The sequence below is a fragment of the Hylobates moloch genome, unplaced genomic scaffold, assembly GCF_009828535.3.
Source record: "Hylobates moloch isolate HMO894 unplaced genomic scaffold, HMol_V3 SCAFFOLD_17, whole genome shotgun sequence".
NCBI lineage: Eukaryota > Metazoa > Chordata > Mammalia > Primates > Hylobatidae > Hylobates > Hylobates moloch.
Window position 1 is genome coordinate 17,284,093 of NW_026652292.1, and position 18,362 is coordinate 17,302,454.

At 36.1% G+C, this 18,362-nt stretch overlaps 1 long non-coding RNA gene across 1 annotated transcript in view; it reads left to right on the forward strand.

The window, feature by feature from the left end:
- Positions 1 to 18,362, forward strand: part of LOC131381736 (uncharacterized) — a 155,896-nt gene that overhangs the window by 95,071 nt on the left and 42,463 nt on the right. Inside the window, exon 2 of the long non-coding RNA XR_009210636.1 lies at positions 11,680 to 11,773. This is a non-coding gene — a long non-coding RNA (uncharacterized LOC131381736). The remainder of the gene's footprint in view (positions 1 to 11,679; positions 11,774 to 18,362) is intronic.

An 18,362-nucleotide genomic window follows, 5' to 3' on the forward strand; every position in this document is an offset into this window, starting at 1 on the left:
GAAACCATTTGAGATATCTGTGATTAGACAGGTCCCAACTCCTATTAGTGAGTGTTGCGTTGCTCTGTTGCAGAGAGGAGGCAGCTGTCTTCCTCACTTTTTCCGGCGGTGCTGCTTGCTTTAACTAAGCCTGTAACATTTTAGACAAGCAAATCAGGAAGGACTTTGTGGACAGATGGCAATGCTGCCTATGCATTCTCATTTACATGCAACCTTGGTTTGTAACTGTACTTGAGCCATATGCAGGGGGTTTTTACATTCCCTTTGGACTGGTTTTAAGTGCTAGGCATACAAGGAAAATCTAACTTGGTCCATGTTTTCCTAATGTGATTTAATTCATTGGAGCTATGCAGAGTGTTTATCAATAGAAGTTTTGAAACTAAAATCTTGGCTGAGTGCAAAATGCTGATACTAACCATGGTTAGTGAGGAGAGTACCCTAGGAGACTTCCTCATATAGGACATGAATACTTGGTCATACTTATTTATAAGATAAAATTAAAATATAAACATGCACAATTTCCTTGAGAATTTGAATTGCTCAAGTCTAATATTGACCTATTACAGTGCCTAAAAATGTTATGAAGTCATAAATTCACTAGCCAAATTGCATATTTTTCATTATTTAATGACACAGTGATCTAAAGACAATGAACATTAAAAATATATAACTCTTGCTTTAACCTTACATATTTTATAATAATATAGTTAATTAATGACAAATCAATTTTTATGAATTTTTTTGGTCATGATAACTACAAATTTATTTGTGCTCCATCAGAGCATGTACTATCTGATAAGAACATGCAACATATCTAAATTATATTTAATTTAAAAGGAACATTTAAATTTTAGAGGTGACCCTGAGTAGAAGAAACACTTTTAAATATATCCTTTTTTACCTTATTAATCTTAAATTATAGCAGTGCTTAACTGTCGCTCAAAAGGTATAATCCAGCCTGAGTAAGAGAGATCCTTTCCAAAAAAAAAAAAAAAAAAAATCAATTTCTAGTTTTTGTTTTATTATGATCGCAGAGTTTGTCTATTACTTTTCTTTAATGACAGTAGAATTTTCTCATTAAAAAATGAGACTATACAATATAGAAAAGATTTGAAAAATATATTCATCACGTGTTCTACACATTAACATGATTTAAATAAATCTGCATAAGCAAATTATTGTCCTACATTTCTTACTAAACTGTAATCCTAAATATATCCTCAAGCTAATACAATTAACTTCAAAAACACTTTTTAAAAAGCTGAAAAATGTTAACATTGTGGATCTGTGTATTCAGCAACAGGCTATTGTAGATGATTATCATTTTATAAATTTACACTTTTTTTTTTTTTTTTTGAGACGCAGTCTCGCTCTGTCGCCCAGGCTGGAGTGCAGTGGCGCAATCTCGGCTCACTGCAAGCTCCGCCTCCCGGGTTCACGCCATTCTCCTGCCTCAGCCTCTCCGAGTAGCTGGGACTACAGGCACCCGCCACCACGCCCGGCTAATTTTTTGTATTTTTAGTAGAGATGGGGTTTCACTGTGGTCTCGATCTTCTGACCTCGTGATCCGCCCGCCTCGGCCTCCTAAAGTGCTGGGATTACAAGCGTGAGCCACCGTGCCCGGCCTACACCTTTATAAATAATTCTGTTGTGAACATTTTGGTATAAATACTCATTTTTCACTGAAACAATTTCCTTAGGAAGTATTTTTAGATTGAAAAATCGGAGTGAGATTTTTAGGCTTTTGTTATATAATGGCAAATTGCCCTCAGAAAAGTTCATAGTGATTTATTCTATCACAGTTAGTGTGTTTATAAAACACTGGCAGCTCTATCAGTATATATTTGGTTGCAAACATTTCTAACATGAAGGTGTTAGTATGAATTTTTTCATACAAGCAGTTTAATAGTGGGGCTGGCATTATGATTCTGTGGCATAGCAATAGAATCTTTTTGGATTTAGACTATTTTGCCCCCTATTCTCTAAACTATGGTGTTGAATTCATTTGTATGTTAACAGAATTCTGAGAATTTACAGAAACCTCAATTTCCCAGCTTCATCTAAAAAAAAAATGATAAACAATCATTTCCTGTAATTCTCTTTAGAGACAGCAAACTTACAAGAAAAAAATCCCAGAAGACATTCCCTTATGACTTACGGCCCAGAAATTGGTTACAATTATCAATTCAAAGTTGAGATGTAAATTTCTTCTGCCTCTGTCAATGTCAGTGTCAATGAACTTTGTCAAGCTCATCCTATTGGAACTTTGCTTTAAAGTTCAGATATGATAAATATGGTTCATTCAGGTGATCTAGAAACAATAAGAAAAAGAAGTGACTCCTTACTAGTGTAAATCTTTTTAAAGAAAGAAAGCCTACTTTTTCTTCTAGAAACTTCTGGGTAGGTACCCCCTGATTTCCCATTTGACAGAATTAGATTACATGTCTATTTATGAACAAATGACTGGCAAGAGTTATGGAATTACTTTGGGCCAAAGGTCTTCTCTGGAAAAGAAGGTGATTTTAAGTCATTCCCAGGAAAATGGTTAAGGGGGAAAGAATTGAAGAAAGTATCAAAACCAGGGTTCAGATGAGAAGGCAGGTGAAAGACATAAATGATTGTTGAACAAAGTATTTAAAATTTTCTTTTATTGACTGATTGTGTTAGTTCATTTTTATGTTGCTGATAAAGACATACTCAAGACTGAGGAATTTAGAACAGAAAGAGGTTTAAAGGACTTACAGTTCCACATGGCTGGGGAGGCCTCACAATCATGGTAGAAGGCAAGGAGGAACAAATCACAGCTTATGTGGATGGCAGCAGGCAAAAGGAGAGCTTGTGCAGGGAAATTCCAATTTTTAAAACCATCAGATCTTGTGAGACTCATTTAGTATTGGAAGAACAGCACAGGAAAGACCTGACCCCGTAATTCAGTCACCTCCAACCAGGTTCATCCCATGACACGTGGGAATTGTGGGAGTTACAATTCAAGATGAGATTTGGGTGGGGACACAGCCAAACTCTATCATTCCACCCCAGCCCCTCCTAAATCTCATGTCCTCACATTTCAAAACCAATCATGCCTTCCCAACAATTCCTCAAAGTCTTAACTGATTTTAACATTAACTCAAAAGTCCATAGTCCAATGTCTTATCTGAGACCAAGCAAGTCCCTTCTGCCTATAAGGCTGTAAAAATCAAAAGCAAGTTAGTTACTTCCTAGATAAAATGTGGGTACAGGCATTGGGTAATTGCAGCTGTTCCAAATGGGAGAAATTGGCCAAAACAAATGGCTACAGGCTCCTATGCAAGTCCAAAATCCAGAGGGGCAGTCAAATCTTAAAGCTCCAAAATGATTTCCTTTGACTCTGTGTCTCACATCTGGATCATGCTGATGCAAGAGGTGAGCTCCCGTGGTCTTGGGTGGCTCCCCTTTTGTAGCTTTGCAGGGTACAGCCTCCCTCCTGGCTACTTTCACAGGCTGGTGTTGAGTGTCTGTGGCTTTTTCAGGTGCATGGTGCAAGCTTTCAGTGGACATGCCATTCTGGGGTCTGGAAGAAAGTGGCCCTTTTCTCACAACTCCACTAGGCAATGCTCTAGTAGGGACTCTGTGTAGGGGCTCTGACCACACATTTCCCTTCTTCATTGTCCTAGGAGAGGTTCTCCATGAGAGCCCTGCCCCTGTTGCAAACTTCTGCCTGGACATCCAGTTGTTTCCATACATCCTCTGAAATCTAGGAAGAGGTTCTCAAACCTCAATTCTTGACTTCTGTGCACCCGCAGGCTCAACACCACATGGAAGCTGACAAAGCTTGGGGCTTTCACTCTCTGAAGCCGTGGCCTGAGCTGTAACTTGGCCCATTTTAGTCGTGGCTGGATCAGCTGGGACTCAGGACACCAAGGCCCTAGACTGCACACAGCATACAGACCCTGAGCCTGGCCCATAAAACTGTTTTTTTTCCTCCTATGCCACCAGGCCTGTGAAGGGAGGGACTGTCATGAAGCCCTCTGATATGCCCTAGAGACATTTTCCCCATTGTCTTGGGGATTAACATTCAGCTCCTTGTTACTTATGCAAATTTCTGCAGCCAGCTTGAATTTCTTCTCAGAAAATGGGATTTTCATTTCTATCGCATTGTCAGGCTGCAAATTTTCTGAACTTTTATGCTCTACTTCCCTAATAAAACTGAATGCCTTTAGTAGCACCTAAATCAACCATTTAATGATTTGCTGCTTAAAAATTTCTTCCACCAGATACCCTGGACAGTGGGTGCAGCCCATGGAGGGCGAGCCGAAGCAGGGCGGGGCATCAACTCACCAAGCAAGTGCAAGGGGTCGGGGGATTTCCCTTTCTTAGCCAAGGACAGCCATGAGTAACTGCACCTGGAGGAGCAGTACACTCCTGCCAAAATACTGTGATTTTCCCATGGTTTTCACAACCAGCAGACCAGGAGATCCCCTCCCATGCCTGGCTCCCCGAGTCCCATGCCCACAGAGCCTTGCTTACTGCTAGCACAGCAGTCTGAGATCAGTGTGGGACCTGGGAACTTGGTGAGGGGAGGGGCATCGCCATTGTTGAAGCCTGAGTTGGCAGTTCTATGCTCACAGTGTAAAAAAAGCAGCAGGAAAGCTTGAACTGGGTGGAGCCCACCACAACTCAGCAAGGCCTACTGCCTCTCTAGATTCCACCTCTGAGGGCAGGACATATCTGAATAAAAAGCAGCAGAGAACTTCTCTAGACTTAAATGTCCCTGCCTGACAGCTCTGAAGAGAGCAGTGGTTCTCCCAGCAGGGCGTTGGAACTCCGATAATGGATGGACGGCCTCCTTAAGTGGGTCCCTGACCCCCAGGTAGCCTGACTGGGAGACACCTCCCAGTAGGAGTCAACAGACACCTCATACAAGTGAGTGCCCCTCTGGTATGAAGCTTCCAGAAGAAGGATCAGGCAGCAATATTTGCTGTTCTGCAGCCTCTGCGGGTGATACCCAGGTAAACAGGGTCTGCAGTGGACCTCTAGCAAACTCCAACAGACCTGCAGCTGAGGGGCCTGTCTGTTCAAAGGAAAACTAACAAACAGAAAGGAATAGCATCAACATCAACAAAAGGACATCTACACCAAAACCCCATGCGTAGGTCACCAACATCAGAGACCAAAGGTAGATAAAAACACAAAGATGGGGAGAAACCAGAGCAGAAAGGCTGAAAATGGCAAAAACCAGAAAGCTTCTTCTCCTCCAGAGGAACACAACTCCTCGCCAGCAAGGGAACAAAACTGGACGGAGAATGAGTTTGACGAGTTGACAAGTAGGCTTCAGAAGGTCGGTAATAACAAACTTCTCTGAGCTAAAGGAGCATGTTCTAACCCATTGCAAGGAAGCTAAAAACCTGGAAAATAGGTTAAACAAATGGCTAACTAGAACAACCAATGTAGAGAAGAGCTTAAATGAGCTGATGAAGCTGAAAACCACAGTATGAGAACTTGGGGAAGCATAAAAAAGCTTCAACAGCTGATTCAATCAATTGTAAGAAAGGATATCAGTGATTGAAGATCAAATTAATGAAATAAAGTGAGAAGAGAAGATTAGAGAAAAATGAGTGAAAAGAAACAAACAAAGCCTCCAAGAAATTCAGGACTATGTGAAAAGACCAAATCTATGTTTGATTGGTGTACCTGAAAGTGACGGGGAGAATGGAACCAAGTTAGACAACACTCTTCAGGATATTATCCAGGAGAACTTCCCCAACCTAGCAAGGCAGGCAACATTCAAATTCAGGAAATACAGAGAAAACCACAAAGATACTCCTCGAGAAAAGCAACCCCGAGACACAAAATTGTCAGATTCACCAAGGTTGAAACAAAGGAAGAAACGTTAAGGGCAGCCAGAGAGAAAGGTCGGGTTACCCACAAAGGGAAGCCCATCAGACTAACAGCGGATCTCTCTGAAGAAACCCTACAAGCCAGAAGAGAGTGGGGGCCAATACTCAACATTTCTAAAGAAAAGAATTTTCAACCCAGAATTTCATATCCAGCCAAACTAGGCACAAACAAGAATTAATAAAAATTAGTGCAGAAATCAGGGAAGTCGAAAATATACTTTAGAGATAACCAATGAAACCAAAAGCTAGTTTCTTTAAGAAGATCAGTAAAATGTATATATTTCTAAAAATATTGATTAGAAAAGCAAGAGACAGGGAGCAAGTGAGAATAAATACATCATAAATGTCAGGTATTATACAGATGGTATTGCTACAGATTATTCTGAAAGTCGAATATATGATTCAGCAATCCTGCTACTGGATATATATCCAAAAAAAAAAAAGAAATCAGAATATTGAAGAGATATCTGCACTCCCACATTTATTGCAGCACTATTCATAAAAGCTAACTATCGCAAGGACAAAAAACCAAACACCACATGTTCTCACTCATAGGTGGGAATTGAACAATGAGAACTCATGGACACAGGAAGGGGAACATCACACCCTGGGGACTGCTGTGGGGTTGGGGGAGGCGGGAGGGACAGCATTAGGAGATATACCTAATGCTAAATGACGAGTTAATGGGTGCAGGAAATCAACATGGCACATGGATACATATGTAACAAACCTGCACGTTGTGCACATGTACCCTAAAACCTAAAGTATAATAAAAAAAAAAAGTAAAAATAGAGAATCAACCTGTCTATTGTTCTTCTTTTCTAATATAAGCATTTAATGCTATAAATTTTATGCAAAGTGCTGTTTTGGCAGCATTCTACAAATTGTTATACACTGTGTTTTCCAATGTATTCAGTTTCACATTTATTCTAATTTCTCTTTTGATTTTTTCTTTGTCCCATTAGTATTTAGAATTGTCTTCTTTAATTTCTAAAATGTGTCTATTTTTAATAAATTTTTGTTATTTTTCTCTAATTTACTTTAATGGATATAAATTTTTGTATGAATTATATTCTTATAAACACATTGAGATTTATTTTACAGTGCAAAGTACAGAGTATTTTGAGAAATATTATAAGCATATAGGAATATATATATTTTGCTGTTGGTGGGTGAAATGTTCTATAAATAAAAAGTATGTCAAGTTAATTGATAGCGTTTTTCATGTCTTAAATATTCTTACTGAATTTATTGTTGCACTCTGTATGATCATTAAGATGATATTATTAAAATCTCTGTTGAGTGTCAATTTTGTTGAATGCCTATTTTCCTTGTATTCCTATCAGTTTTAGCTTCATATATTTTGAAGTTTTGTTAATAGGTGGATCAACATTTAAGAATGTTGGACCTCAGTTAATTAGCCAGTATGTAATTAAGAATTGAACTCATTTAACTCTGGTTATATTATTTTCTTTGAAATCTAAACTATCCAAGCTGTTATAGCACTCCTTTTGACTAAGCATTAACAGAGTATTCTTTTTTTTTTTTTTTTTGAGACAGAGTCTCACTCTGTCACCCAGGCTCATGTGCTGTGGCGTGATCTAGGCTCACTGTAACCTCTACCTCCTGGGTTCAAGTGATTCTCCTGCCTCAGCCTCCTGGGATTGCAGCTTTCTACCACCACGCCTGCTAATTTTGTATTTTAAGTAGAGACAGAGTTTCACAGTGTCGGCCAGGCTGGTCTCAAACTCCTAACCACAAGTAATCCACCCACCTTGGCCTCCCAAATTGCTGGGAGCCACTACACCAGCCAAACAGAGTACTCTTTTAACATTCACTTCTTGTGGATAGCATACATTTGTGTCTCACTTGTTTATCCAATCTGATAAGCTCTGACTTTAAGTTTATGCAATATACATTTAATCAGATTATTTATATTGTTGGTTTTAAATCCAGCATCCCACGATTTCTTTTCTATTTTATTATATGTTTTTCTGGTGCATATTTTTTCTGCTTTATGTTGATTTTTATGATCCTATTTTTTTCTTTAATGGGTTTTAGGTTTAACTATTTTGTTATTTTGGTAGTTACTTCATAGTTTATAATATGCATCTTTAACTTATCACAGTCTACCTTCAAATGATATTACATCATGTAGACTCTGATTTGTGAGTACAGAGGGACAGGGCAAGGACATATATGATGGATCAGAAGCACCTGACTCATTTAAAAGGCTCACTAATCTTAGTAAAATAAACCCATAAAGAAAATTCTTTTATTTTAAGTTGAGTAAACATGCACACACACGGCCCTTTAAGGTCATTCTGTCAGTCAGCCGTAATCCAAACCATGAGACATCAGTTTGTGAGTTTATGATCATTGCCATAGAACAGTTTTTTATTTTAAATTCTAAGTTTAAACTGAAGATTCAATGGACATGAAACTAGTTTTCTTTTTAAGCAAAAAAATAATTAAATGTACTATGTCTCAAAATATGCAGTATACACTATCATGAAAGCCAGACAAGAATAAATAAATTATTACATATAGAAAATTAGATAAGACACTGTTCAATAATGAGGCAAAATAAGATGTGAACGTCACCTAAGCTATCAAATACAGAGAAATGTGGAGTTTCAACCAATAAATGTGAGGTTGAATGTATAAAACGTTATTTCAAATACGTCTTGATTTGTATCTAAATTTATGTCCTATAAAATCATGCAGAAAATGAGCAGTCATTATATAATTTTAAGTAGACAAAATGTGAATCGATATTAATACTACAAACTAATATAATTTACTCAATGCCAGCCAATGTTTCCAGTGTTTTAAGTTTTCAGAAAATAATTATGAGATAATTACAAAGAAAACAATTCTTCACTTTTCAAGAAAGAAAACCAATGCAATGAGAAACTAAGTAAATGGCCCACCCAAGGTCATATAGTTAAGAAATAACAATATTGTAGACCTTAGCATGTTTTTAAGTAAAACATATTATTTTTCAAGTCTAATATTTGCTTTCTCATATATACATTAATATATAAATAAAATCATAAAGAAAATTATAATAGCGAACTTTATATTTCAGAGATATTGGTTTGGCATTGCTTTCAGCCAGGTATTCAACATTAGCCTCAAGAGTGGAGTTGGGTTCAGGTTGACTTCAATGTTTCAAAAATATATGAAAACAGAACCTATGTTAGTGGATTTCCTATTCTCGACTTCTAGTTGAACACTATCAAAATTGACAATCAAAAAAATAATGAAATGAGAGAAAATGTTTATAGCACTTAAGAAGATAAATTAGTTTCTTTAATGTCTAGATTTTATATTAAGTAAAGAGTTTGCAGGAAAAGTAAATAGCAGCTCATGATTTCAATTATAATCAGTCAGATTTTTTCCATATTTGAGCAAAAATTTGTAATTCACTTATCCAATGCTTTCAGTGCAGGTGAGTTGAGTCATCTAACTTATATCATCTTTTATGAATATTGATTGAGATGAAAAATAAAGAAATGATTTCTCTTAAAACAGTTCTATGTTGATAATATAAACAATATTGACAGGTTTATTTAAAATATGTTTGGATAAGCTACATTATACATGATTCATATCTTATGCATCACTTATATATGATATTTGATTTGGTTTATACACAAAGGAATAAATGTTTCTATATAAGAAAATTATTTTGCTTATTATAGAATTCAAAACTAAAATGTTTCTTCCACGATGGCCATTTAACTATTTAAATTCAGGAAACATCTGGCATGTTCGATGAGTATTTACTTTGTATAATTGTGTTCCATATCTTTGTGCATTCCCTTTAGCAGTTTCTTTCAGCGAGCAACTCATGTGAACTTGTTTCTCAGTAAACATTTTTTATTTTAGCAAAGTTTTAGACCTACAGATTTAAAGAAAAATTGCAAAGATCGTACAAAGGTGAACTCTTGAACCGAATCTTTTACTTTAAGCATGCAAAACGGTGTGTTTTTTTAAACCCTGAAGACATAAATATACCACTGAGAACCCAAAGAAAATTGTACTAACTGTTTTGTTTTGTGATTTGATGTCTGAAAAATAAAATCCTTTAGTTTTCTTTAATTTTTCCTCAGAGAATGTAAACTGTGTTGTGATGTCAAACTCATTTTAAGTTTAGATGCCCCATGGGCAAATTGTTTGCTCTAATTAAAACACAATGAAGACAAATCTCTTACACATAAATCTTTGATGGTGGGAAATCTAGCTTAATGTTTTTAAAGCCTTCCCAGAAGACAAAATGCCTCTCAATCTTGTAACTCTACTTTTATAGCTACCTAAAATAATTATTAAAGCATATTTGATATACTGAAATTGATTTGTATTTGTGTTTTATTTAATAATTGGGATCCTTGGGACCATTTGCTGCAAATATCTTACATTTAAAAAAAACTGCCTAATGATATCATGCAGGAAAATATTATACCTAAAAATATAAACTCAATTAACAAAAATTGTTCAGCAAAACTCTATTAATTCAATACAGTGTATGGTTAATTTTCATAGCCATTTTTTTTTCTGCTTCTTTCTAATGATGTGATGTTCTTCAATGTCTTCTGAAAACTTGAGCATAGGAAGTTGGATGGGTATAAAGTAAAACAAATTGTAAGGAGAGAATTTAGAATGCTAATTTTTGAAGGGGAAATATAAATTTCACAACTCTTAGATTACCTGTATTTAAGGATTTAAGTTGATTTTCACCAGCGTGTTAGTGTGTTTGTGTTGTTGTAAAAGAAATACCTAAGACTGGGTCATTTGTAAAGAAAATAGATTTATTTGGCCCTTGGTTCTGCAGATTGTACACAATGCATAGTGCCAGCATCTGCTTGTGGTGAGGGCCTTAGGAAGATTACAATCATGGTAGAATTGGAAGAGGAGCCAGCACTTCATAGGGCAAGAGAGGGAGCAAGAGAGAGAGGGAAGGTGCCATACTCTTTTAAGCAACTAGATCTCCTGTAAACTCTTTACCACTCATTACCCAGGTGAGTACTCAATGGCTTGAGAACCAAGCCATTCATGAGGGATTTGCCCCCATGACCTAATATCTCCCACTAGGCCCCACATCCAACAATACGGGTCACATTTTAATATGAGATTTGGAAGGGATAAAACATCCAAACCTTATCAACTGTTCACTGCTAACTACTAAATCAAAGAATTGTTTCCAGACAATGTATTATTTGTTTCTTCATTCAAAAGCAAAATACTTGATTGAATCTTATGAGAAGAAAATGTTATCTCTTGCAGTTTTTAATTAAATAAAATAATTTAATTTTTATAAATTAAGGCCATCAAGAAGGACTCTACACTCTAAAAAGATTGCAGACATTTTCTATAAACATATTTTAATATATCTATATTGTTGTTATCAAAGTAGATTTACACCACTGCCATCTGGGAGTAATTCCCTTATTCAGTACAGAAGCATTTCTCATCCTTCTCCTAAATATTTTCTTCCAGCTCAGAGTGCCCTTGGCCAAGAACAAGAGATTATTTAAAACAACAACAACAACAACAACAAAATTCTGCTATTCCCATATGAGTTATCTTTCTTTTCTAGTCTTCTTTTTACTTGAGTTAAAATATTTCCTTTGAATTTACACTGACAAAGATATTGAAGGGCATCTAATGTCGTTTAGAGCACTGCTCCTGTGCATGTGTGTTCACTAGTTCCTCAATAGTGGAGGTGACTGGAGATATTGGAAGGAAGAAATAAACTATGGTAGCTCATATCACCCATTCCATGTGTTTTTCTCTTTAGGATGTCCCAGCCTGCAGTGAAAATGAATTCTGTTCTGCCTCTGCTATGCTGTAAATTTAGCAATAAAGTTCCTGCTCCATATATGACTGACTAGGTAAGGCTGCCCTGTACTGGAGTGTGGTGTAGGAAAATCCCTGTTGCTAAGCACTACGCCAACAACACTATGAGTTACAAAGCTCACATTTTTATGTCATTATGCTTTACTTCTATGTCTATCTTGAATTGTTCATTATTCAGAGAAAACAGGAAGCTAAGTTATTAACATTCTTCATTGCAACAAATTTTTAGAACTAATTCTATATTGAGGAATGTCTTATGTTTTAACCAAAACCTTTTGATAAATTACAAAGTTGCTGAATATATCTATATCTATACGTTTTACTATATCTATATCTACCACATAGATTTATATGATTTATTAAGAGTTATTATCTGAAATATATACTTGATTCCTTTTACAATTTTCATAATATAACCAGAAAATCACCCTTGAGATCCTTGAGTGTGATTATATAAACATGCCTTGATTTGGTGTCTCCAGCATAATTATCACAGTTAAAATATTGGTATCAAAAATGGAGCAAAGATAATAAAACTTGTAAAGTAGCAGACCTTACAAAATGTTAAAAACAATTTCATTTATATAGTGCATCCTCACATACCTAATTATATATATTAAACCTAATGTTTAACATTATTAGCAAGTCAGAGAATTTAGAAAAATCAGACATAGTTCTAGATAAAATTAATACTAATCATTAATATTAATCCTTGTTCAATAAAATGCCTCTATACAAAAATAACTGCCCTCAAATTGTTTTCAGCTCACAAATTTTTAAGGAAAAAAATGCATATCTGTATGTAGGCAAAAATCTCTTGTAATTTTCTAATAGATTCAGGCTTTTAAAAATTATTATTTTAAAAAAGTTTTCTTTTAGCAGGATATACAGAAAGAATATACTACATTACTACATCAGAGTAATCCCAAATTTAAGTTTACCATGCACCATACATATATTCAAACATTCAGATGTCTTTTTATTGAATTTTGATTGTGTGAATTGAAATAAGAAAATTATTTGGTAACTGACTTTCAGTATAAGAGTTAGTTGAACTTATGTAAAATCACTTCTACCTTAAAAATATGTAAATATTGTGTAAGTAAACAAAAATTTAAATATCTATTATCTAAAAAAGCAGAAGAAATAATTCAAGATTGTGAATAAAATTTAAAAAGCATCATTTTAATATTAATTATACAAATGCTATAAAATGAGTAGCACTTTTGACCTAGGTTTAAACACTGACTTTCATACATTGAGTTATTTGGGAAATACAATTTAATCTATTTAGGTTTCTCTGCTCTCTCAAATGTGAGATTTGAACTGCTTAAAATTTTCTGTTGCTAACATTTCCTTTGAAAAAGCACATTTGATTTATAACCTAAACAAATAATTGGGAAAAAAAAGTTAAGTAGGTGAGTACATCAAATTTATTTACTCTTAAAAACCAGTTTGGGGTTTTATACAGTTCCAACTAATTTTACATTTTATAGACTGCAGAGCAACTATTTTCCCTGTAGGCCTTCTCTTTGAAATTATATTGAGTAATCTATTTATGTAATCAATGAATCTACTATAATTTTCTACAAAATAACTTGCTCCTAATAGGGTAATTACAATCATTTTAATTTAAATGGATAATAGCATTTTTGAACGAAAGCATTGTTTTTTGAGTGAATGAGGAAAATAAAGACTTAACTAAAATAAAGTATAAGTGAAGACCGTCTGTGCATTCTCAAGATAGAGTTTTATGTACATCATTTCAGCAGTTTAAATTAGGTCCTAGAACTTCAATTCATTTTGTAGCCTTTGAATAACATTGTTCATATATTGGAAATTGTCATATCTTAAAAGTATTTGGAAATACAATTATTTAAATATCCTATCTAGATGTAAATGACTCACAATCTCATATAATCGTATGTCTAATACATTTTTGGAATAAATAAATTCCCACCAATAAATGAGAGTTAGTATACTTCAGACTGAAAGAGAATACTATCTAAATATAAATGACCCAAATCTTTGTGTAGTAATTTCATAGGTTATACCCTGAAGTTAAGTGTGACAATTCAATTCCATTCTATTATTCCTGGATTGTTGTGGAGACAGGAGAAACAAGTGCTAATGTCGGTCACTGCTTAGAAGCCTCCATAATTCTTCAGTCACAAAATGTGTTCATCTCCAGAGAGCAGAAAACAGGGCACTAAAGATAGATCATCATACTCACAGGAGAAACAAATTGCCACTGATGGGACGCAGTCAGATGGAGAAATGAACACCTCTTATTATAAAAAGTTGGCCGGGCGCGGTGGCTCACGCTTGTAATCCCAGCACTTTGGGAGGCCGAGGCGGGCGGATCACGAGGTCAGGAGATCGAGACCACGGTGAAACCCCGTCTCTAGTAAAAATACAAAAAATTAGCCGGGCGTGGTGGCGGGCGCCTGTAGTCCCAGCTACTCGGAGAGGCTGAGGCAGGAGAATGGCGTGAACCCGGGAGGCGGAGCTTGCAGTGAGCCGAGATCGTGCCACTGCACTCCAGCCTGGGCGACAGAGCGAGACTCCGTCTCAAAAAAAAAAAAAAAAAAAGTTTTAATTTTGAGCCAAAGTGAACAATACATTAAGAGAACACCTCTTCAAGGATAAAAGTGCAGTTGTCTTTGTAATTCAGGCTATACCATATTTATTTTTACAAAAGTAGATCATGAATAAGCAAAATGAATGTCTATTTACAAAAAGTGGTTGTTTTCTAATAATTTATTTTCTGATACTCATCTAATAATTACAATCCTAACCATTTAAAAGCCACATAAAATTTTAGATAACTTAATTTCCAATAATATATTTTTATATTTTTGGTGTTTGTTGAAGGATAGATGAGTGGACTGTGTGTGTTTATCGTATTATACGATTTTGTTAAGCAAGAGCTCAAAATTTATGATTAACTCTTTTGTTTTTGTTTTTGAGACAGGGTCTTGCTCTGTCACTCAGGCTGGAGTGCAGTGGCACGATCTCTGCTCACTGCAAGCTCCACCTCCCGGGTTCAGGCCATTCTCTTGCCTCAGCCTCCCAAATAGCTGAGGCTACAGGCACCCATCACCATGCCTGGCTAATTTTTTTTATTTTTAGTAGAGACGGGGTTTCACTGTGTTAGCCAGGATGGTGTCGATTTCCTGACCTAATAATCTGCCCACCTCGGCTCCCAAAGTGCTGGGATTACAGGCGTGAGCCACCGCGCCCTGCCAGGATGAACTCTTTAACACTTACATGTCATAGATCTTCTTGACATACATCCACTACAAAGATAATCTTTGCTATTCCTCAAAACTGAATAAATACAGAGCCACATCATGTTTCCCTAGATGGAACATCAATACCAGTATTTAACGTGCACTGAGCATCTCTTATGTGCAAAGCACTTTACATAGAGTAACCCATTTATCTCTTGATTGATGTGCCTTCTATCTATATTCCTATCTTACGCATTAAAACATTAAATTTCTAAGTTCCTAATATTTTAAAACCCTAAAACTTAACAATAAAAAAGCCTCACCATTTGTCAAATGTTCAAAAAAAAAAAAAAAAACTTAAACAAAGAAGAGATATGGTTAGAAATTAACAACTAAGCATATAGGGCCAGCTCAGTGGCTCATGCCTGTAATCACAGCATTTTGGCAGGCTGAGGTGCAAGGATAACTTGAACCTAGGAGTTAGAGACCAGCCTGGGCAACATGGCAAAACCCCATCTCTACAAAAACTAAAAAATTTTTCTGAGCACGGTGGCATGTACCTGTAGTCCCAGCTCCTTGGGAGGCTGCGGTAGGAGGACCACTTAAGACAGGGAGATGGAGGCTGCAGTGAATGGAAATCAGGCCACTGCACTTCAGCCTGGGCAACAGAGTAAGACCCTGTCTCACAAAATAAAATAAAAACTACTAAGCATATAAAAAGTTGTTCAACATCATTAGTGATCCGGAGAAATGCAAATTAAAACTACAATATCATACCACTACACATTTATTCAAATAACTAAAGTAAAATGACAACAGCCAATGATGAGAATACCAGAAATTTTCATTCATTGCTGTGGGAATGCAAAACCGGTGCAGCTACTTTGGAAAATAGTTGGGGTACATGTTGATGTTAAATGTATATTTACCATTTGACTCAGTAGCTCTTTTTCTTGGTACTTACTAAAGTCAATGAAAAACTTATGTTTACACTTAGTTCTGTATATGTTTATAGCTACCGTTATCACTTTAAACTGTAAACTCAAGATTTCTTTTTACAGATGAATGTATAGAATGTAATACACTGATTCAATAAAATTTTACTCCAAAATAGAGGAAAAAATATTTAATCACAAAACAATATGGATGTATTTTATATGACTTTTCACTGGTAAAGGTCAGATCCTGGGCTCCCTATTGTATGATTGTAAAGAAGTTATGCATTTATATGGCATTCTGCAGAGGATACACCTGTAGGGATGGAGAACATATAAGTGCTGGATATGTGTTGAGAGAGGGGAGTGGGTGCCTACAATGGAGGCCCCCTAATACAATTTCCAGATACTTTTTGGCAGCACTGGGGCTACAAATAAAGGAGTAGTTGTGACAGAGACTGTAAGGCCCGTTAAAATAAAAACCTGTATGTACTATAGGGTTGTATTAGTCCATTTTCATACTTCCATGAAGAACTGTCTGAGACTGGGTAATTTATAAAAGACAGAGGTTTAATTGACTCACAGTTCAGCATGGCTTGGGAGGACTCAGGAAACTTACAATCATGGTGGAAGGTGAATGGGAAGCAAGGCACCTTCTTCACAGGGCAGCAGGAAGCCAAAGTGCTGAGCCAAGGGGAAAGTGCCCCTTATAAAACCATCAGATCTCCTGAGAACTCACTCACTCTCAAGGGAACACCATGGGGGAAACCGCTCCCATAATTCAATTACCTCCATCTTGTTTCTCTGTTCACACGTGGGGATTAGGGGAATTATGGAGATTACAATGTAAAATGAGATGTGGGTGAAGACATAAAGCCTAACCATATCACTGGTCCATTAAAAAAATGCTTAGAGCATGCAAGACCAATATAATAAATTTTATAAAGTATACCTACCTACTTTTATTTTTATTTTTATTTATTTATTTACCTTTTTCCTTTGGAGACAGAGTTTTGCTCTGTTGCCCAGGCTGGAGTGCAGTAGCACCATCTGGCTCACTGCAGCCTCCACCTCCTGGGTTCAAGCAATTCTTGTGCCTCAGCCTCCCAGGAAGTGGGGATCACAGGGATGCACAACCACACCTGGCTAATTTTTGTATTTTTAGTAGTACAGGGTTTTGCCATGTTGGCCAGGCTGGCTCGAACTCCTGGCCTCAAGCAATCCACCCACACTGGCCTCCCAAGGTACTGGGATTACAGGTGTGAGCTACCACACTTGGCCTATTGCTTTATTTTTTAACTTTTATTTTAGGTTCAAAGTACATGTGCAGGTTTGTTACATAGGTAAGTGGCGTGTCGCAGGGGTTTGGTGTACATATGATTTCACCACACAGGTAATAAGTATGATTCCTGAGAGGATTAAACCCAGCAATCCCTTTATTGAGTATATACCCAAAGAAATATAAATCATTCTATCATAAAGACACACGCATACGTATGTTCATCGCAGCACTATTCACAATAGCAAAATAGCAAAGATGTGGAATCAACCCATCCGTTTTCTACTCTCTTCCGAGCTACACCAATCAGCTCCTCAAATATTCCTCTCTTAGTAGACAAAACACATATACATAAGCTGTCTTTGGTTCTCTCTCTCTCTCTCTTCTTCTTTCTGACCTTACTTTCTCCATCTTCTTACATATTTATCTATTTTGCTATATCTGTCACTCAATTGTTCGATCTATCATCTGTCATCCTATTTAGATGTAAGACTTTAGTAGATATTTTAAAATATTTTCTATGCTTGTTCTGTTATTCTGTTGATTCACATATAAAAATCATTGCTATTAAAAATTAGTAACAAATCAAACTAAGCCACTATTCTCTATTGTTTTTTGAAAAATATCTTCTTTGAGAAAAATCCATTTTAAAATATATAAAAAAACTATGCATTTATAAATCTACCTTTGATTTAATACAAAGATTATTTTTACAACTATTTGAAGGGCTGAAAACATTTTTTTAACTGATATTTCGGATGCCAAGGGCACAAGTTTTGGAATCACTAAATTCCAGCTTGGGATGTCAACTCCATCACTTAAAAGTTATGACCCTCAAACAATTACTTAACCTGTATTAGTTTTTGTTGCATTTGCTCAAATATAGAAACAATAATGTGGGCTTATTACACAGATTATGCATACACTGAATCGCATCAAATGATATAGTATAAATAAAACATTGAGTTCAGTCCTTGGCTCACTATCAGCATCATAGTTGGAGGAAAATATAACACATACTGACTTAACTGCAGCAACTCTGAATGCCTTGCTGTATTCTGCAGGTTCAGAGGAGTGCTTGACGCTCTGTGACGAAGAGCAAGCCTACACATCTACTTATCCTACATCATAATTTTACCCTGCCACAGTGCCTGCAAAGCTCATTTTTACAATATAT